The sequence below is a fragment of the Argiope bruennichi genome, chromosome 2 (assembly GCF_947563725.1).
Source record: "Argiope bruennichi chromosome 2, qqArgBrue1.1, whole genome shotgun sequence".
Classification (NCBI taxonomy): Eukaryota; Metazoa; Arthropoda; class Arachnida; order Araneae; family Araneidae; genus Argiope; species Argiope bruennichi.
This window is the reverse complement of record NC_079152.1, coordinates 52496086-52520309: the sequence shown is the minus strand read 5'-3', so window position 1 is coordinate 52520309 and position 24224 is coordinate 52496086.

Below are 24224 nucleotides of genomic sequence, written 5' to 3'. Positions count from 1 at the left end.
TCAAAAAAAAAAAAAGATATCAATCAAACGAACTTCAAATGTTCATTCTTCATGACATAGCAGGTAATTTGTTACAAGTAAAAATGTTTGCGTGCATCTTCAATGGTTTCAATAAAAGATCACAGAATGGTTTCAATAAAAGATCACAGAGTGGGACAGATATTTAACTTCCCCTTCACAGAAAAGATAAGCTTTTTTATTGCTAGAAAATCGAATAAATGTTGTACTCCTAGAGATTAAAATTTCAGATAGTATGACATATGTAATAATCAAAGTAATATTGTTTTAGTCAACTTAGTTATGTTAACGTCCCGTTTTAAAGCCACACTAGGCTATTCTCGAGTGAACCTCGTACTTTTGAATCACTGTCAGATGACGAGATTGACACTTGAGCTGGCACCCCCTCTTCAAACTCCCGCACCACACCAGCAGGAATTGGCTCTGATGGATTTATCCTGCACCAATCCCACTTACACGACGGTTCGTCCATGGAACTCTCAGGTCCCAAAGACGGGACTTTATCATCTTCTGCTGTTATCTTATCTTGACCACTCTATCTATTCTGTTATCTTAAGTACTGGCTTATTTTTAAAAATATCAAAATAATCAATATTCGTCATATTCCTTAAAATTTTAAAGGATAGTAACAATATAAATTATTATGTTTTATTGAAGTGAATTATTTAAGTGTGACAACATAAATTTCCAAATTATATATTTCCATTAGAAACATTTTAGACGATAGTCCCTTATAAATCCTAATTGTACAGTGTACCATAAACACCATTACCTCAATGGAAAACCGCTGACAACGTGTTTCTGAATGAAACTTTTGACATCCTTCCATCGTATTCTGCACGAAACTGACTTCATTAGAAAGATGCAGATGCGTTAAATTGGACAAGAATTAATTACTGTCTAGGAATTTGTAGAATTTACAAGACTCGAACTTGCTTTAAACTGGAATTTTACTGTGCAGGTGCGTGTAGTTTCCTGTAATGATCTTATTATTCAGGACAGTTGAGAGTTAAGAAGGGATGAATCTAATGACTTAAATCTTGATTATCATCTTTAATGATGTTGATGCTCGTCTCGTTTTTATTGAATTAAGTACAGCCAAGTGATACTCTGGTATTAAATCATTATTTGTGACGGTGAAACTATTGATTGATATAAGAATTTAAGGATTTGAATTCGGCATATCTAATAGCATAACTCTAATATTTGTTTACAAATTCTAATTTTGTTCTGATTGATAATTGAATATTGTTGCTTTGTCGGATAAAGCTTCATTAAAAATTCTTGCTTCAGATTTTAATAGTTGCTACCGCTCATGCGTTTCCTGTAATTGCAGTATATCCGCAGAAGCTGGTACTCACATGTTTACAGTAGTTTACTACATTTCTTAAAATTATATAATTTTTAAAAAGATTTACCTTAAATTTTTTATATATACAGCGAAATTTACTGACATTTATGTTTTTTTTATTTAAAATCGTTGTTTATGCTTAAAAAACATTAATAAACCTATTAATCTGATTCTTTTGTTTTCTTTTTACAGAAAATTTTCATCGTCAGTTTTTGAACCATTTAAAAGATGCTGATATATTTCAAAATATGTCATTTTTTTATTACAATTATTTTATTTTTTTTCTTTGCCACTTTTTTTAAAAAAAATTTTTTAGTTTATTCTACATGTTTTTATTTTAGTTTTCTTCAAAGATTTTTTCCTCATTTTTCAAGTTTTTTATTTGCATTTGTAAACATGTAATTTCGTCTTTCCTTTACTTTCTCATGTGTGGCAATTCTGAATTTTTTTAGTTATAGATTCCCGATGGTAATAGAATAATTTAATACTTTTTAAGAATTCCTAATAGGCAATTAATATTGGTAAAATTAACTTTCTTAGCGAATGTCACTGTTTAAAAATGACGAATATTAATTTGTGACTTTGACAAATATTAATTTTTTAATCCCATAATGTTCGTAACCATAAATTATAAAATATATTAAGTACCAAAATGTAAAAAATAATGAAAATAAAAAGATTTTTAATTCTGTACACTTTTATTAGCAGAGATAAAAATAGGAAATAATACTTTTTAATGAAAATTAATAATCATTATTAAGAAGTTAAGCCACGATGTAATCACAAGAATAAAATTCTAGGATATAGATTGTAACTAGAAACAATATAATAGTGATTAAAATTCCAGTTTATTGAGATTACTTCAATCAGAATCTCAGACTTTTCGAGTATTTTTTCAACATTTGCATGTTTTGTAAAATAATTAATTAAGGAAAGAAATAGAAGACGGTACAAAGAAATTAGAATTAAAACTTCACCGTCAGAATGGACATGCAAATAACCCAAATAAGAAAATTAATTATTCTGATAGAATATTAAATATAAGTTATATATCATTAGAATATTTATTCTTAGAAGCAGAATCTTAAGAGGAGGTAATTTTAATCAATATGAAAATTTATATAACTATTTAGACTACGGTTAAAAATTTTTAAAGCTGGCTGATTCAGTATTTGCATCGCAATGAGGAAATTTCGCATGCTATCTTCAATTATTTTAACTGTAGGAATGACTTTAAAGTTTTGCTTACAAATTTTGCGAGCAGCTAATGGCTTGGTGAGAGAATCGAATATGAATATAAACTTCATAAAAAACGATTGACTTAGTATTTGGATTTATATATGGCGTTATGGAATCAGCTTAACTTTAATTCTTTCAATTCTTTCCCAGAAAAAGATTGGGAGCTCAAGTCTTTTTAAGCAATAATAAATATTAATAAAAGTGAAGAAGATTTATTAGTGTAGTAAGGAGAAGAAAGAAAAATCATTTTTGCATCAAAGATCTGGTGCCAAAAACAATAGCCTTAAATTTATCAGACACAGAAACGAACAATACGAGAAATTGTATAGCTGTAATGAGTATAAAAGGAACAACATTTAAAACCCATGCTTTCATTAGATAAAAACTAAAACCACTATAAATGTTACTATAATTCCAATTTATTTTAAACCTTATATTTGAATCTTATAATTTTAGGGGGGGGGGGGGGTTAGCTCTAAACTTTTCATTTGAAAGAAATCATTTTCCGTTTTTAATTTTTTAAAAACATTTTTTTTAAAGTTTATACGATTATTATTTTAAATTTTATTTATATGAATTTTTGCATTTTATTTATGTGAATTTTTGCATTTTATTTATATGAATTTTTGCATTTTATTTATTATTTATTCTAACTTAAATTCTTCTCGAACATTTCTATTGATTGTATTGTAGCTTTATATTATTTTAATGTGTCCTTACCCAGGTAGGATAGTCTGTAGCACAATATTGTACGATATTATATAATGGTATTCATTATTATACAATATTTTGAATATTGTTTTATATCATAAAATATAGTAAAGTACATGTGTGCTACTAGGGTACATCATTAATTTCTCAATGGCAATTTTTTAATGAAATTATCTTATTTGTAATTTTATATTCCGTATAAATAGTGCATGGATTAAAGAAAACATGAAATAACAGAGGTAGTGTTTCAGTGCTGTGAGTTTAAGTCATAAATCCCCCCTTTTATTTTTGAATACATATGGAGATTAAATATTTATCAGCTTTTATTAAAATAAAATGTCAAAAGTGTTGAACCTGTCAAGTTGAAAATGTCAATAGTTGAACCTGCAAAGCTAATTTGACACTTGATATATAGAATATCACATCTTTTGTTGGCGAGTTTTAGTTTTATGACATTTATTAGTAGTAGTAGATTTGACATATTAGAAAATGTAAATAAAATAACAAGTAATGAGTGAACATGAGAACGTGACTTTTCCATGTTGATATATTTGACAATGCAAGCCATTTTGAATCTAACACATGTAGAATATCACTATTATGTTATTAATATCAAGATTCAATCGGATTAATGTTTCATTTTGAGTGACAGAATGGTTACTTTCGCACGGATTTCTTGCGCATTTCGAATCCCCGGCAGAGATCAACTCTGCAAGTTTCTCTGGACTTTCATGTTACAAGGAGCTTGTTTTTTATCTGAAAGATATCGTATATTCGAAATCCATGAATACTAAAAGAAACAACTATCGAATCTCATGAATTTATATATTTGAGAGTCGTTTTCAATACTCATTTTCAATTTATGATTTTTTAAAGTGGAAGAAAACGAACGTAAATCATTTAATTGATATAACAATGTAACTTATGAAAAAAAGAAACTGTTTCTCAACTATTACAAATTATTGAATTATTTCATTACTGTAATCATTACAAGCATTTATTTGCGGTTTTGTAGAACTGTGCATTTTCGACGATACTGTGATATATTAAAAATAATACAAACATTTTTCGTAAGAATATATTGTGCGACATAAATTATTTTTTTATTAAATTATGTTTTTTTAGATCGAAATAATATAATTCAGGCATATTTCATTATTTTTTATATATTAAAATATCACTATTATAAAAAAATCATTATTTTATTTGATAAAGCAGTTTCTATAAGTTCAGTTAAAAGATCAATATTTTTTGATAATTTTAAGTTTACTACGCTAAATGTGGTCAATATTTTATTCAAGTTAGCCAAAAGAAATTTATATTGCATAAAAAAGTTATTTATATTTGAACATTTAAAATAATTATCATAATTTAAGCTCATCTAGAGCACCAATCACCCTGGGGCTTCGAACGAGAAAATCCCCTCATTTCATACTGGATTTTCATGCAAGTTTAGATGTTCCTGTGCTAAGCAGGTGAAGAAACTCTCCTATCTCTGATTATTGTTCATATTTACATCTTAATAAACTAGGGTTTGATTTCCAAGTGTAATTTCATAATACCTTTAATAATTTAGTTTGCATAAATCAACTCATTATTTCTTTATCTTTGCTTTACAATAAATTGTTTCAAAAATGAACACTGTCCACTTATTAAACTAGAGGCAATTATGTTTTTGTTATACTTTAATCAAGAAAATTATTGCCACTTGCAATCCATTTATAATTATTTGCTTTAATCCTACATAGAAAAAAAGGAAAACTTGCTGCTTGTTTAAAAAATAGAGCAAAATCATTTTATGGAGTGTTAGAGGTAATAAACTAACATAAATTATTCGAAGCTTTCCGCATTAAATTACAGAATATTTATAAATTAACCAATGCATAGAAAGAATTATTTAAATAAAAAATAAATCTTTCTGCTTTATTGATCATTTCCGGAGGACCTTTTAGAATTTGTTATAAAATATTAGTTGGATTGTTAAGTGCATAAAGAAAATTCTAAATTATTTATGAGAAAGAATCAAATGCTACTCTTAAATGCTTTAATTATGGGCCTGAATTCATTTTAAAAATTTAGTTTTATATCGTAGTTAATTTTCTTTTATCTTTCAAGAGAATGTGAAAATGCCATACTGCTTTCTTTAAATTAGTAAGATCACAAATTGTTATATTAATGGAAATCGAATAATTTTCAAAATTGATTTGCGCATGATAAATGTTTATTAAATCTTTATAAATGTTTGTAACTTTATTATATTTATTTGCTTTTCTTTTTCTCAATTGTAAATTCCATTTAGCAAGTTGGTTAATTTATGTTACTTTGAGGCAAATAAATGACATTTTTTTTTGCAATTATAAATGATAATTTTATATTGCACTTACACAAATGGTCAAAAGTATTGTAAATTTGAGAAATTTCACGGGGTTTTTTTTTTTTTTCAAAAATAACTCTCCTCCCCAAAAAAAGTAATATTTTTTATTTAAAGTGATATTTTCTAGTATAAATGTGGTGGAGAAGTTTCAAGTTATTGTATCATCCATTGCAAAGCAATCGTCATCCCGGTAATTTATTATAAAATTCGTTCCAACTGCGAAGCATTTCATTTCGGTTGTTGCGCTGTCGAAGTGCGTTTGTTGCGTACTACTTTTCAACTTAAACTGCTCATTTCTTTTTAAAATATATGAATTTACTCATCAAAAGCAACAAGCTGTTATTTTAATGCATTAAGGTAACATTTCAAATATTGGGATTGCTCATCGGTGCGACTGCAGTGAGTCAACTGTTACAGCATTGTAGAATTATGTCGCCGGCCTGTTCTGCAATGACTGCAATTATGTCCTATGAATAAACTCTTAATCATTTTTTCAGGTTCTATTAAAAATAGTTGAATCGACTAATGGAAGTCTGAATAGCTGCAAAAATAAATACTGGAGAGCAGATCTTAAAGTCTGATAGTAGTAAGGAATTGCAAGTATAGTTGTTGCATAACTTCATTTCCATCATTTTCGTAACTTTGTACCTTATAAAAAAATAGTTTTTAAACCATTAAATGTTACAAAAATTTAAAAATCCGGACGCTTTTTCTAAAAGATATTTTTAATTAAAGAGTGTAAAATCTCATTGGTCAAAATGCATCAATTAAGCATTTTATTACATCGAATAGATATAATTCTTTAGAACAAGATGCTCTCGAGATGAGACCTTTGAAATTCATCATGACAAATAAGAGGAAAAACCTCCTGTGTGGGCTTTCGAAATATTGTAGAAGTCCATTCTTGGTGAATTATACAATAAAACTGGCAATTAATTATAATTTGGAACATCATTATATGTAACATTCTGCTAAATTACCCTTGCCAAACCAAACTTGCCTTTGATGAATTGAAATGTTAAAAGTATTTCACCTAGTTCCAACATTCATTTCTCACAAACGTGACAATCACAACAAAACTTGAAGCGATTTTGTACTATTAAAGGCATTTTCTTCGCTTGTATTATGCCGCAGATCTTTTTCGCTATTTTCAAAGCTTTAGAATGTTGTGAGAATTTTTTTGAAGTTTATAAGCATCTTTTTTTGTTTATCTCAGAACACAGTATTATTTATCTTCATATTAAAATTGTTTCACAACTCAGTTGCCAAACGATCAATCATCATAACATCAGCCATCAAAAGATCATTAATGAGTGATTCTAGCTAGATTTTTAACTTGTTCTTATTAATTTCAGAATTATTTTTATTAATGATAAAAACAGATATCTTGCTTTTTAAAAAAGCATCGAAAAAGAAATTAAATGTAAATACTAATTTTTACAAATTTTTCAGTATAAAACTTATTAGAAATAGAATATTTTTCTGTAAAAAATTCATTTTTGAAACTAAACATAAACGAAGGACCGAAAGATTAACTTACTATAAAACTGCTTTAAAAACATTCAAGTTTCAAAGCATTTTTTGAAACTTTAAAATTGAAATAGTATTTTTATATATCACATGAAAAAGAATAGGTTGAGGAAAATGCTCTTTTTCTTGGCATTGCAATACATCATACTCGAAATACTTATGTTTCATTAATTGCGTCTGAAAACAAAAGCTGAAGTTTAATCAAATCAAAAGATTTATTATGTAAATTAACTGAAAAGTAACAACTAATTTTTAAAATAAAGGCCACCTTAAGAATTGAAATAAGTATCCAAAGCTCTAAATATTTCTGCAAAGTCAGATTATAACTAACTTACGTTTAAACCAATATGTATTATCTTAGCATGAAAAGCTTAAAGGGAAACACTCTTGTTATTGTCTTCATAAAGGAGACAGTTTCAACAACCATGTGTCAGACATTTTCGAAAGGTAAACTTTGTTTCTCCATTCTTTCGAGTATTTTGACATGTAGGAAACAATTGGATAAGAGCAGAACATCGGAAGGGTGTTCCTATCATCATCAGGAGGCTGATAAAATTCCGAGATAACAATATTTCCTAATTCAGGGATTTATTTATGGGTTAGACATATAAAAGCAATTAGCAGGAAATTAATTGAGAACATTCATTTGACAATAGAATAAAGAAATTTATGAGGACAACTAATTAATTCTTAAATTTTCCTAATCAAATTAATTAAAGGAAGCTAGTTACCCCCTATTTCTCAAATTATTGAATCAAAAACATTAAAATCATTGTATATATTATAGTAAATATCCTTAAATCAGAGATAAAGATTCAAGTATTGAAATCATGCCTAGGTTTCTCAATCTTTTTAGTTGTAGGTAAATTAATTCGGTATTCTAAATTAGAAGGAAAAATCAAGAAATCATCTCTCTTTATTTCAAATACTGCTAAATCAATTACGTCAATATCAAATACATGTTTAGATGCTTCAATTTTTTTCCCCATTTCCCAGATTAAATTGAAAAGGTTATTAAAATTTATTATTTTGTAATAAGATTTAATTAAATTTCTGTTTGGAAAAAATAGTAATCAAAAGTCAATTCACTTTATTTCTAGAATTAACTTTGATATATATATATATATATATATATATATATATATATATATATATATATATATATATATATATATATATATACTTTTACATGTATATATATATATATATATATATATACTTTTACATGTATATATGTGTACGTGTGTTGAAAAAATTTCAACTCATTTTCTATCAAAATGAATATTTTATTTCAAAAATTAAGTTTGATATATGATATAAAAAAAAATTCAAAGTTTTCTGTTCTAAGAATGAATTTTTCATTTAAATTCTAAAATTGTATATCCTTTATATACAGTGATGTAATTAAGATTTAACGAGCATTATAAAATGTTATACGTGATGACGCGTAATTGTTACATTAAATAAACAAAGTGTTGTTTTTTATTCTCTGAGGAATAAAAGTTTACGAAGTCATACATGTACGTCTGCAAATTTTTTAGAACTTCAGAATTATCAAATAATTTAGTCACATCTTTGTCTCTTAAAAATAGCCTCATTTTGAATATGAGAATCATAACACACATCTTCATAACGAAACTCCGCATGAAAAATGACGATTCCTTGTGGGATCACTTGAAAGAATGGATGAGTGAAACTTTATGACAAAAACCGTTGTTAGTTCTTCATATCATTTTCCCCATACTAGACCTAGATTCATGCACCATTCAACTGCGAGCACAATCGTGTATTGATTCAAAGTGTGCGTTTTAAATTATAGTAGCTTTTAACATGATGCCTCGTGAGAGATACTGCTTTTTTATATATTTTAATACTTCTTCTGTTAAATCTATGCTACATCTGTTATCTAGTAATTGCATTGATACTGGACACTTTCCATTCTATGAGAGTGAAGAGTGCTGAATCTATTCAGCAATTAGGGTAAACCATGTATTTTAAAAGTACTGATCTAAGTAAAATAGTTTTTATTCAAACCTGTAATTTTATATAAAAAAAATTCGCAATGAAATTGGATTGTACTAGTGCAAGTGATAGCAGAGAAAATGTTATCGATTGCCAAAACATAAATTGAATGCAGTTACGTAGCAGAGAAAAATTTTAATTATTTAAAACAATTCTTGAGACTCACTTATTGATTTAAATGAAATTTTCCTTTACTAATTTTATGACTTTTATTTTTCAAGCTTATTGTGCTGAAAGTAAATCCGATTTCATTTTGAATCGTTTTATTATTACAGCATTCACAGATATTATTATTTAAGAGTAACAAAACACATTTTATTTTTGATCGTGAGATTCTAATTTTCAAACTCAAATTCAAAATATGCATTGGTAGTCTCTGGTTATCTGGTGACGCATTTTTGCATTTCTGCAAGACCAAAAAATTATACAAAATTATTTATCCCTCCTTCCCTTCCTTTTTACAACGTCTTGAATCTCATTATGACTGTTCAGTTGATAGATATAAAATTTGTTTTAGACAAGTGTCTCTTTAGAGAATCCATCAAAATACATATAATATTTACTCTCCAGCAATAAAAATACCTTTTTCATTTTTAAAATGCCTTTATCTTTATCATCTGCACTTTGCTTTTTTTAAAGTTAAAGCAATAGGAAAGTTATCGCGCTTTTTCAAGTGGTGTCGGCTTAGATTACTTATGCTGCATTCAGATAAAAACAGAATACTTAAAACTTCCAACAGGAAGATTTAAATTAAAATGTATTTCAATTTTAGACTCAAAAATTAAAATTATTAAAATTCCTAAGCTCGTCTTAAATTCAAAAAGGTTTTTCATATGCACAGGGCATAATAGGAATACAATTCCATAGTATGAAAAACAAATGTTATAATTCTTTAGAAAATATACATATTTTCAACCTGTTTTGATATATTTTTCCATGTATCTTTTGTATTTTTGACTTTGAATGATGACAGAAATATTGTGCGAAAGGCTTTTAAAATTTCATGCGTTAAAAAATGTGTGAGATTTGAGATGAAGAATTTTGATATTAGCTGAAATTTTTCAAACTCTTTATGCAATGTTTATTTAAATATTCAGTAGAGCCCTCATTTCAGCGAATTGTTACTTTTTTTAAAAAAATTTCAGCAAGCAAAAAGAATAGATATTATTTAGGTAATATAACAGAAATTTCATCTGGAATTCAGCAAAACGTTTCTCTATTAAATATATTGAAAAATTTAATAAATCCACCACATTTAAGATATTAAAAAATATACTAAATAGAAATTTTTACACTAAAAATTATAATATAAAATACTATTAATCCTTTTAGTTTTATAGATTCATTGGCAGAATATTTTGAAAGATTTGCACAAAATTCTGCCAGAATAAAATCATAAAATAAAATTCATAAAATCAAATGAAGAATAAAATTTTCATTTCTCTAAAGGAAATAAAATATTTTCATGGAGACAATTTTTTCTAAAAGAAAAAAAAATTTAAACTCTTTAATGTACAGATAAATCAAGTAAAAATTTATTCGTTAGTCTGTTATTATTAATGACATGCTCATTTTTTCATCTTTGATAGAAAATTTTTCAGCCTCATAAATCAATCTCCCGTAACATTGAAACGAATATATATATATATATATATATAACAAAATCTTTATTTCGAGGATGATTGAAATTTTATAAAACGATAAATACTAAGAACTCTTGGAAAGGCATTTCCTGCCATTCTTGGATCTAGATGGAAAAATGTAAGATTTCATTGTAACTCGCATTTTAAAACATAGTCTGAATAATCCTGCGATTTCAAAAGAATTCAGTCTCTTCAATAAATATGTAATTAAAAAAAACAATATTGAACACACTCTCTTGAACTATGTTATTTATTCAATTAGTAGATTAAACTTTTGTGAAAAACGTAAATTAGGAAATCAAGTGGTTACATCTTTTAAATAGCTTGGTATTAATAATAAGCAACAAATTCGCCCTTTCTACAATCACTAACATTTTTTCGATACATCTATTAAATGTTACTTATTGGCAATAAAAGGTGGCCATATTTCTTCTTAAAGATTCTGTCAATAACCCTTTCAATACATCAATACTTTCATAAAATATTCTATCTAATAACAAAGATGTCTAGATATCGTCAAGAGTTACTGCTAAACATAAATCAATAAATATGTTAAAGCGCTTTCTTCTTAAATTTTCGAAAAAGTTAACTAAAAATAACAAAGAAATAAAGTGTCTGGTTCAAATAATATGGAAACTGTTTAGTACGTTTCACAAAGCAAAAGTCTCACAGGGCATATTCAAAATTGCATATTATTAAAATGTTAAAGAGACAGAATAATCAATACCTTTGAAGCATATTTGAAAATGTTGCATTTTTCAATTGGAAATATAACAATTTATTTATAGAAAGAAATAAGCATTTCCAAAACAACAGTTAGTTTGATTTTCTTTCAAATTTTTGAATTTTCAAAATTTTAATTTGCGTAACTTCTATCCAATTAATAATTTTAGATATTTAAATCAATACAGTTTTAAAATGTTTTGTTTACTTTTATCTTCCTGCAAAAATCCTAATTGTCCATTTTTTTAAATTTAAATATTGTTGTAAATGAAGAGTCAAATGCAATCTATTTTATCCACCAGTCAATGCATAAAGTCTGGAATCTGGAAAACTTTTGAGTATTTGCTAATTAAAATGAAAAATTAATTATTTCAGCTAAGCTTTTCTTTTCCATTGATGCAAGAGATACATTATTCCACAAGGACATTTATTCTAAGTATACTTTGATTGCTTCAGTATTTTCATTATATAGTTAAATCTGTATGTGTCTACCGTAATCTCATAATTAATTACAAAGGGATAGTCAGAGAAATGTAAAAATAAAATTATTGAGAAAATTTAATTAGATTAAGAAGCATAAATCTCATGTATCGTTTTTCACTCTAGTCTACTTTTGAATACAAATAGATTTCTTATATTAGAAACAGAATTTAGCTCAAATTCAAACAACTGATATACTAATGCATATTAGATATAATAAATAAGATGCTCAGATGACGAGGGCGACACTTGAGCAAGCACCCCCTTTCTAATCTTCCACCCCACGCCAGGGAGAGGACGTTTAGCATCAATTATTTTTATGCGATGCCCGTTTATGTGATGGCTCTTCAGCGGAATCAGATCTCGAACCTGAAAGCCTTCTGTTCTGTAGCCGAAACCTTATCACCAGGACACCGAGGGCCTGTGAAGAGGTTGGTAACACAACACAAAATCAGATTCATTACTTCAACACACAACCAGCTGTTGTCTTTGACCAATCCTATCTTCTTTTAAACTTTTATTTTATATTAAGGAATATAAGGACACCATATTGTAACTGTCAAAAAAGTTCGAATTCAAGGTGTGCATATATCTCCAAATTTCATATCTGCCTTAATAACACGATGATTCAAAACGTTTTTAAATAAGCAGATGAAACATACTATTTGGACTTTACACTAAATTTATAGATTTCTATCAAATTATTTCTTACTTTTTCGATTGCGATTATTTCTTATTTTTTCCAAAATCATCGCCGAAACGCTTGAGATATCTACGCAAATATGAAAGCATATTTTAGAAACGAAATAGTAGACCAATTTTTTTACCCGTTCTAACAGGTATTTTATCAAGCCTGATAATATATTTTTTAAATGATATCACCGAAAAAACGACCGAATACTATGAGTCAAATATATGATTTCAATTCGATTTCAAAAGGTTCTGCAGTTAAGTCACAACGAAATTTACTAAAAAAATAATTAAATTTATTGTTTAGTTACACATCTTAAAACCATGTTGAAAGTCGAATATTGAAGATTGATAAAATCTCTGTAAATTTTTAATAATTTGTTATGGCACTTTACAAAGTTTTTGAAATTCAAAACTTTGAAAATTTCTATTATTATTCCAACTTTACAGAAGAATTTTACAAGAAATTTACTTTTTCCAAAGAGTCCCTTATTCTGCAAAAAATTTATTCAATGTTGTTGTTGTAAAAATTATTCAAAAAGCTATTAAATAAATGTTCTACAAATTCCATAACAAATAAATGGTTCACTAAAAAGAAAATAAGTCATTCATTAAAATATAATTGAACTCATTTTTTAATAGTACAGCTTGGACAGTTAAAAACATCATTTGTGTTTTTGAAATATTTCAACCATACTTAGATGTGTAGATAAGGAAAAATAAATTATTTAATCTTTTCCGTGACTTTTGAATTAGACAAATTAGGCTTTCGTTTTCATTTTTCAGTGTAACAAAGTTAAAGAATTAACTTCACTTTCAAAAATATTTATAAAATATCTTTAGCTTGAGATTATGAATATAATCATCAGAATATATTTTATCAGATGGGTAACATAATCTTTTTGCCATGAACTTATTACATTTAAACAGTTACTTTTTTTTATATTCATCAATTAACAAACAGCAGTAAGAGATAGATCACTAAGCTTGGAAATGAGTAAGCAATTAGAAAAAAGATATCTTGTAAATATTTATTTCAATAATTTTCCCACTGGTATGGTGGATAAATTTGGAAAGGGGCTGCCAGCTCAGATATTTTTCTCGTCATCTGACCGAGACTCAAAATAACGAGGTCCGTCCCAAAACTGTCCTAGTGTTGCTTTAAAATGTGGAAATTAGTATAACTAAAGTAAATTATTACATTAATTTGTATTTAATTCAATAAGCAGAAGCGAATTATTCTAATTTTTTCTGTATGAAACCTATTTTTAATCATTATGATTAGCAGATTTTTATGTATTAACATAATTTCAAATATGTTTGTGTATTTCCATTTTGTTCGGAATAATTGAAAAGTGACTCTAGGTTGTCGAAGGATAGAATTCAAGATTTATAAATAACATAAATTAATTCTTACTAAAATAATTAACCTATTGTTCATGTCCAATATTTACCAATTACTAAAATTAGGAATTGAATTGCAAGCAATGGAGAGCAACATAATTTCCACTTTTAAGAAACAATTTTTTGTTATTCTTAACGAAAAATTTTACTAATTATTAATTTAGAATTAGTGTGCTTGAGCATAAGAAAACAAAGTAAACTTTTCAAAAGAAATCGATATTCTTCATAACCGAAACGTACTACATAGCACAGAATCTAGAACATTTTAAAATCACATTCAAGCTATACAAATGTATTTTTAAAAATGGCCCTCAAAACACTCCGTTGCAAAGAATAGGAAGGAATTCTTCTAAACATATGCATATATATGAATAGCTTGAGGCCTTTAAAAAAAATTTTCCTTCAAAATCAGAGGCCGTTCCTTACCGACTAACAAAAAAAAATTCATTTCAACTCGAATGCATTTACTGCTGTGTAGAAAATAATATCTTTTAAAAAATTGCGTATTTTTCCGATGGCGCGAAAACGGATAAAGAAACAATTCTTCAGAAAGTAATTACGACTTCCAAACGCAAAAAGCAAAACCAAACACAACAAACTGTTCTTCCACCCAAATAGAAAAAAAGAATATTGCTTTCGGGGTGCTTCTTTCGTAAATATCCTGCATAGAAGCCCGATTAAATAAGATTTTTAATGACTTGATGAAATTTCTTTTCTTTTCTTTTTTAAATGAATATTAAGTTAATGTGTGTTAAAAGTAATAGAAAAGATATTCTATTATGTTGTGAAATACTTCTAGGATATGGACATGCAACATCAATAACTATACAAAGAGATACTCATTGAATATGTATGAAGTATTTTAGTCGACTGATCTCCATAATTTAATTTTAAATTATTCGAAAAAGTTCAGCTTCGTTTAAAACGCCATTTTTTAAATTGAAGGACTTTTCAAGCATCGCTTACAAATGTTATAAATATTTTATCAAGTATATTATAAGTAGAACTTTTAGTGTGACATTTCTGAATTAATTAATTTCCAATCAGTGTTAAAGGTCATGTTCACAGAAAAAAAATACATTAACAGTATTTATCATAAATGAATTCTTCAATATGAAATGCATTTCAATTATTAGTTTCATCAAATGTTTTGGTGAAGCCACATGAATACATATCTTTCACAAAAAAATATTTGTAAGATAAATTAAAAGTCTCTTTAACAAAAATAAACATAAGTTTTCAATGAATTTTAAAATAGTACTTTATTGTGGCATCTTTTATACAACAAAAAAAATATCAGTCATGAAAAGTCTTTTTATATAAACTATATAATAATTAATGCCTGTTTCAGTTAAATTTAACTGTGCAAATGCTTAACCAATACTAAATACAAAATCTGCTTTAAAATTTTAAATCCAGTTGAGTAAATTTAAACAACTTCATTTAAGGATAGAAGTAAAAATAATTTTTAAAAGGCTGCTTTTGTCTGCTTAAAATTCTTTATTAAAGATTTTTCCTCTTCAAGTCAAAAATTTAATAAATACACTGTTAAATTAATTAGAATATAATGAATATATTGTATCCAGGTTAAATTATTTCCAATTGTTCACAAATTGTCCAATTTTTAGATAAAATTCTGTTATTATAAAAAAAAAGTTTTCGCTGAAGGAACTTTTTTAGTGCTAATTTCACATATTAAACTCACTAAATGTCTATGAACTGTAAATGGAATTCCAAAATTATAAATTAAATGTGTCAGGTATCCACGTATGATTCTTCTTTTTTCTGAATCCCATCTGAAGCACTGAAATAATTTATGACGTCACAATCATGAACATTAACATGCTTTGTAGAAGTGAACCAATAATGTTATATCTGAAGGAAATAATAATTCTCTACAATATTTGAGTAGAATTTCCTGCTGCTTATTTTTACAAAATGCCATGAAAAAAACCATTCATATTGGTGTTTTCAAAATTTTCGCACAAATTTTCTATTAAAAGTATCATGTCTTCTTTTTCCTTTAAAAATAATTTAGATAAAGCCGTAAATTATTTTTATTTTCAATCCCACACAGGAGAATTGAATATCTACTGTCGTAGGATAATAATAAAAAAAAATTGGTATTGTATACCATTGGTGAACATATGTTGTGAAAATAGGGGTTTGGCGAGAAACTAGTATTTTTATTGAATCTACTATACCATCTTTGGTTCTGGAAAACACAAGAACCAGAAAATCTAATATATATTTAGGACGCCTTTCTTCCAATTGATTGAAATCAAAATTCTACTTAGAACTATAACTGTAGGCGCAATATCACATACCAATTCATTTATTTAAATCATTTCATTTTTTATTATTTCTTTTACAAGTATGCGAAAATACAGATCTACAGACGGTCAACCTCTTGACAGATATGAATCAAAAATTGTCACAAATCTACACTTTGAAAACTAAATGTACATGCTAGTTTTTTTTCTCATCTAATTTTTTATATTTTCTAGTTATCGTGTTAAGTCGTATTCAGACAGCCGGACAGACAAACTTCCTTTGGGGAGATTTCATTAAAAATTTAATAAAATGTACAAATTTGTATATTGAATATCATCCACCTAAATCAGAACCTTTTTGAGCTCATAAACACACAGATGGACATGCATAATTAATAAATGTGCTTTTGGGGCTCATTGGTGTCTGAAACAAAGAATTTCATCAAAATCTCCAATTCTAATTTTTTGAAGATCACAATACTTCATTAATTCTTAAAATGAGGGAAATTTTAAAAAACTGAGATAATGTAGATATTTTAACATCGACTCCTGAAATCTGACATTCGCACCAGATATCCCAAAGTTTGTTGAAAATGACTATATATCACCAACAAAGCCGTCTTCAGCAATACTAAGAAAAAATTGATAAGATCTTTCAAAAGAGTAGTACAAGAGTACTACAAAAGAGTAGTACAACTCAACTTTCAAAAGAGTAATATAGTCAAAGAGTAGTACAATCAAAGAGAAATTTTCTTTCCTTCCACGCTGATAATGGTCGGATGGTGATTAAAAAGTGATTACTTCGTGAAATTTCAGCCATTTAATCTATAAAGTTCTCCCTCTACAAGAATTTCGAATTGCAACAATATTTTCATCATTATCATTTCGTTGACATTGAATGTAATCCAAATCCTTTCGATACTGTTAACAAATGATATTGTCAAAAGCTTATTCAAGTGGGCGAAAGCTCTATAACCTATATCGCAATTGTAAACAGACGTCCCTTTAGCAATGTCTTTTCTCTGTAATTAGCTTGTACTGTACATGACTGGAAGGCTGCCGTATCTTCACACTTATTCTACAATGATTATTTCTAATTTCATTGAACAAGTGTAAAAAGTGTAGAATATCGTCCTGCAAAATTTCACTGAAGGAATTTGTACAAAAATTTCATGCCGATGATCTTACACTTAGTCGAAATGTTGACTTAGTCGAGAACTGAAATGACACAAAATTATTGGATACCTGTAATTTCAAGGTACCAATATACTTGATATTATCGGATACCTAGTAACCAGAAATGCTAAGCTAGCTACCTTCATTCATAAAATTAAACTGGTCGTTGGGTCATTGAAAAAATTTTTATCATCCACACGAAGATTCATTTGATGTAGTGAAAATCATTTGCAATTTTCTTCATGCATCTATTTCTCTGTGCGTTCATCTTTGCATAACCAGTTTTTAATATTTCCGATATGCTGCTCAATAAGTTAGTTTTATTTGAAGACAAAATATACTTTTTTCAATTCCATGATTCATTCATCATTTTCGGAGAAAATGGCGAATTTTATCTTTAGATTATGGATGAAAGGAAATCTAAAATAGCCAAAATCTGAATAAGCCAAAAATAATATTTGTAACTAATAAAGTCACCCAAAGATCATATTAAAATAATGATTTTTGAAAAAATGTACCATGTTTTTAAAATATATTGAAAAGTATAAAATAATTTCTCCTATCGCAGTGTAGATTTACAACCCTATACAAATTCCTAATCCCATATAGTCTTCTGAAAACTTGTGATTTTCAAATTTTAAAACTCTAAATCGCAAATTTTCATTTATAAACATGGTGTATTTCTGCTTTTTTAGAGCAGTTTGTAAAATTTTGTCATCAAATTTAAACTAACTTCCTAATGAAGAAAACTTAAAACAAAGAAGAAATGTAATTAATACTGCATTGCCATTCAGTTCTGAAATACATTTAAAGTCCATAGCTTACCAGAAAGTTAGTTTAAAATCGAGTGTAAAATATGTATTAAACAGACAACCAAACAAACAGACCAGAAAGTGAGTTAACAAATATTCATTAATAAATTAAACTGACAGCAATGCTTTTATAGATTTTAAGCTATAAAAAGACAGCTGACTCAACTTCCATTTGTAATCTATGTTTCGGAAGTAATATATGGAATTCCATCAGATTTTTATAAATTACCTTCACAAAGCATTTTGATGCTCAAATTTATTTATTAAAATAAAGCTAAAAAATATTTGAAAGAAAAGTAAATATCTGCCTATTTATTAATTCCTAAAATAAAAAAGGTTTTATATATAGGACATTTTTTTCTATTTCATATAGGGACAATAATTACATGGTTGAAAAATTTATTAAAGATTAAAAGATTTCGATGAAATAATTTATGAATGTGGAAACATTTGAAACTTTTCTTCAACCGTTCAAAATACTAAATTACGCGACAAATCATCATTCAAATAAACCTTTTAAGATATTCTTGAAAATAAAGCAAAGAAAATCAGGATAGTATTCCCTTATCATAGTTTCACAGCATTTTGAAACCCAAAACTTGGAAAGTCTTCAGGAGGGAAAAAAAGGCAAACTCAATATCAAAATTTTAAAGAAGGGAATTCGAATTTCATTTAGAAACATCATATCTCTAAAAAAGTTTATCTTCCATAAAATGAAAGAGCTAAATGACAGAGAAAAATATTTTTATATGTATATTGGAAAGTCTGGCATTTAAATGCGATGTAACTAAACTTTATTATAATTTAAATATTAAAATACGTCTTTTAAAAAATGTCAGATGACGATTTAATAAAAAAAGAAGCAAATTAGATATGTCACAGCGAAAACAGATATGAATTCAGATATTATGAAAAAAAAGTTTCTTCAGAAATATTAAGGGATTTCAAATTAGTTGAAATATCTAAACAAATATCTAAAAAACAACAATTATAAAATGTCCAAACATATATAACAAATATAAAACAAATATCAATTGTTATATAACAACAATTATAAAACAAATATCTATCCAAATATATATCTAAACAAAACTTTTCATCTTTAAATTGGAGACATTTAACATAAAATTATTCTATTTGTTCATTCAAATCGAAATTAACAATTATAAAATGTCTACATAATTTTATTATAAGTGATGTAATCTTTCCATTGTCACATAATTCGCATGTGCCAATAAAATATCTAAAGAAAAACTATTTACCGGAATGAAATGTATCTTGTAAACTAAAAAATGATGTAACTAAGCACAGAGTGTGATCTAAAGTATACAGAACCAGAAACCATTAACATCTTCTCTTAACCATCCATTATCATCTCTTTCAATCCAAAATATTTCGAAACATTCATAACAAACTTTCATAAAATATTAGGCACCAATTAGACATTTATAATGAGGAACTCGTTGCCGCTAATGAAATCTGTAATCTCTATATGGATCGCATGACAATGCAAACAGTCTGCTGTTGCATACTGCATGCAATGCAACAGCAGACTGGTTTTTTTCACTCTAATTATATGTTTTAAGAACAAAGCTTCATCTTTAAAACTTTTTCGATGAAATTATTACGCATAGAAAATACTTGCAAACGACTGGAAACCTAACATCAACTAGGCAATATGGTAGAAAATAGAGCTACAGCATCCACGTGGGGTTGGTATCTTAGGAGAATAAACATACGCTATTGATCAAAATTAAGGTCATAAACAAGTTTTTTCGAAATAACTCTAAATTGTTAATTACTCTTACCTAAATTAACAAAATTTGTATTTTATATATTTTGAAGAACGGGTAGCATAATTTCAACCTTCGTTTTAGAAAAAATAATTGTTTAGCTCTAGTTTTTGTATAAATACTGAAATTCGACAGCATCTTAAGCATCTGGGACTTTTGCCTGCCGTTTGTGAATACATTAAAATAATAAAGATAGCCTATTTGCAGTGAGCATGAGTTCTCATAATCATTTCGATGATTCTTTGATATGGAGAGCTATTGGTTAGCTTGAAGCTGACCAATCTCAAGCGAAAGTGGCTGGTCAGTTACAAGTGGTTCTGAAAGTGATATCTAGGTTGTGGAATCAATTCCACAAAAGTGATATTGTCACCAAGGAAGACCAACCAAGGCCATAAACTAACGACACCTGCACAATATTATTGTTTGGCATTAAGTGCACTACGACATAGGCTGACAACGGCTCCTCAGCTTATTCGTGACTTTGATGCTGTGTCTGGAATAAGATTTTTCAGGCAAACAATATAAAGACATCTAGCATAGAGGGTCCTTTACTCCCCGCGTCCTGTCGTGTGTGTCCCTTTGACTGCATCCAACCGGGAAGTCCTGTTTTAGAACACAACAAAAATGGAAACTTGTTCTTTTCAGTGATGAATAGAAATTCGCCACATAAAATGATTCACGACAAATATTCATTTAAAGAAACCGAAGAACTCATAATCATCTCATTTAAGTTAAAGAAATTGACAGATTTGATGGCAAAGAAATCCTGGCCTGGGCAGCATAAAGTAGTAAATCGTACATCACTGCACGTCTTCGATTAGAGTAATGTCACTGTACATCGTTATAGAGATTAGGCCCTTGACGCTTATGTGAGCTTGTTCCGATTTGCTACTGCCCAGGACTTCATTTTTATGGGTGAATATGCGCGGCCACTCAGAGCTCGGATTCTAGGGGATTTCCTTGAAGAAAAAGATATTCACTGTATGGATAGGCCATCGAGGTCTCCAGATCTCAATCATATTGAACATGTATTGAATGAACTAGGAAGAGCCATTGCACTGCGCAATCCCTTCCCCTCCAGGAGTTAAGAGCCGCTCTTTATGAAAATTTTTGATGCCCTCATAAGCAGTATGGAAGCTCATTGTGAGACTTGTATCGCAGTGCTCGGTGTTCATAATCCATATTAGACAGATTTTCCCTAAATTAAAGGCTTTATCTCTGATTCCTGGTGTGTGTGTGTGTGTGTGTGTGTGTGTGTGTGTGTGTGTGTGTGTGTGTGTCTTAATTCACCTTCACTTGTTCAGCTAGAAATGAATAAAAATATGGATGTGAAACATCAGGATTTTTTTAATAAATGTTAAATGTGAGGTTTCTCTGACTATTTGGTTTTCATACGGAAATTAAGTTAATAATAAACAGACGATTAATATTCATAATTTAAATAATATATTAAAATTATAAAAGATATCTGCTGGTACAATTTTCTTCTTAATAAATTAATAATAATATCATAAATTAATAAATTGCTTCTTAATAAGTAAAAAAAATTAATAATATGGTTTAAGTCAATAATTTAAACTGTAAATTTGCCTTTTTTTAAGTATCTTATATTGTTTAGAAGAACATATCTCAGTTTTATTTTGTTAAGTTAAGATATCCTTTCTGAAGTAAAATAGAGGCTATTTAGGCATAGATTCAGTAGTTTTAAACCGCGTTCAAAGGCCGGGATGGCCTGATTGGTAGGGAGTTGGATTTCTCGTCCCTTGGATTTCGAGTTCGAACTCCCCTGGCCGATGACTCCCCGTGTGTGTGGTGGTGATAAATCTGTCATGGTCGCAAAGTCCTCCATGTAGAGAGTAAAACCACTGGGAGTACTGGATCAGGGGTGATCGTTCTCTGATTTAGGTCTTAATTACAATCTGTGGATGATTGAATTAATGAAGTACGCCCCGTAAAAAGGGTTGCAACGTGTGTGTAGCCAAGTTGTTCTCTTGGCCCCAGATGGCGCTACTGAAAAAACGAAAGACGTATCCTTGGCTTAATCCACAAATGACTTCTTGAAGTCAGTGGACTTGTCCAGGACAAGTGCCATTAGAAACAACAACGAACTGTAATCAGATAGCTAGAATGTTATCTACGAAGGCTTGCTCTCGAAATCACACCAATGGGGCACTTAGCCCATGATATTTCGTTTAATGTGAACACTGTGTATTTAAGGTGGAATCAAATTTTAAGCATTGAATCCCTAGGGTACAAGTTTATTCTTAATATAGATCATTAAGAAATAGGTTTTAATTATTCTCCTCAAAATCCTTTAAGGTCCAAAAGAATTAAAGTAACCAAATAAGCCAAATAAAATAAAACCCTTAAGTTGTAGAAAAAAAATGTATTATCTTATCAGATAAAAAGCATATTTCAGTAGTCTAAATTCTTCAATAAAACAAAAAGTTAATTGTATTTCTAACATCTAAGTTCTGTTAATTATTCTGAAAATAATGAAAATTTATTTTTTCGACATATAAAATAATATCAAATAACAATAGAGCAATACATTACATTAAAGGAATAGAAAAATTATATAAGAAAAATAATTGTGTTGCTGTATGATTCTCCATTTTTTTTTCCAAAATTATTTATATGTTTAATATTCGTGCATTTTAAAAACCTGAAAAAAAAAACGTTCACAAATTTTAAAATGCTGATAGAATTTATGAAATAACTGAATTGAATTTATTTCAGAATTTCTTGTCAGAAAAGATTCTGAAACAAATTGATTTGAAAAAAAAATTATTTTTCCAATCTAAAGTGTGAAAAACATATAACATTTTTCGGCTAGAAGAAGCATGCAATATTGCATCCTTTCAATATCAAAGTATACATATTGTACTATCCCCCCCCCTCCACACACAGACAAGATGCTTCGATTTTGAAAAAAGCGACTTCCTATTCTTTACGCATGTTTATTTTCCGTCATTCTGGAATAAGGATTATCATAGAGGTAGTTTTTGAGGGATACCAAAGGTACATTTTGGTATTTGCATTTTTCTTTTTAGTTCAAAAAGAAGACATTCTGTTCAAAAACTTATTTTCTTTCACTAGAATAAAATTTTGAACGATTCCCTTTCATAATTAATATCGAATAGATCGAAGTTGGTTGTGTACAAAAAATTGATGGCATTCATAAAGTCTAATTTATCCATACAGTGACAAAATATTCAAACCATAATAATCAGAATAAAAATACACCCATTTTATGTATGAAGTACTTCTAGTATTTGCAATTCCATTTTCCTTATATTTATTTAAAATGTTTAATTGAGATTTATTTAAAATTTTGATAATACCTATTTTTTAAGAAATCATATAGTAAATTTTAAACATTTTAGAATTTATAAAAAATTAATAATTGTTAAATAAAGCGAAAAAATAAAAAGGAAGTGGAAAGTGAAGACGCGATTTAAAAAAAAAATATTCCTTTTTCATTTAGTTACAGAAGACGACGCAGTGAAATACTTTAAATAGCTGGTCAGTATTTTACACGATATCGAACATCTATGATTCTAAAAACGAAGTGTAAGAAGAGTAAGTAAAGTAAGTAAATAAGTAAAATAAGTAAATAAGAATATATGTAGTCTTATTCAAATCCTTCTTTAAGCCCTCTTTGTTTGTCCGTCCTTTACAAATATTCATACGATAACTGTAAACACTTGTGTTTTAAAACCAATCTGTTCCTTGTCTATTTTAAACGGTACGCTAAGTATTTACAGTATCTGTAAAGTAGTAAAACAATTTTTCTGTTTTATTTCAATATATGTTACCTTTCATAGTTGTAGTTTTCGTGTTCACGTATGTTTGAGAAATTGGACAGACAAACTTCTTCTGAATATACTTTGCACAAAATTTGATTGAAACCTGCAAATTTTATATAAGACAATTTTCCAAATTTCACCCATCTAGCTGGGGAAAAAAAATTTTGATTTATTTT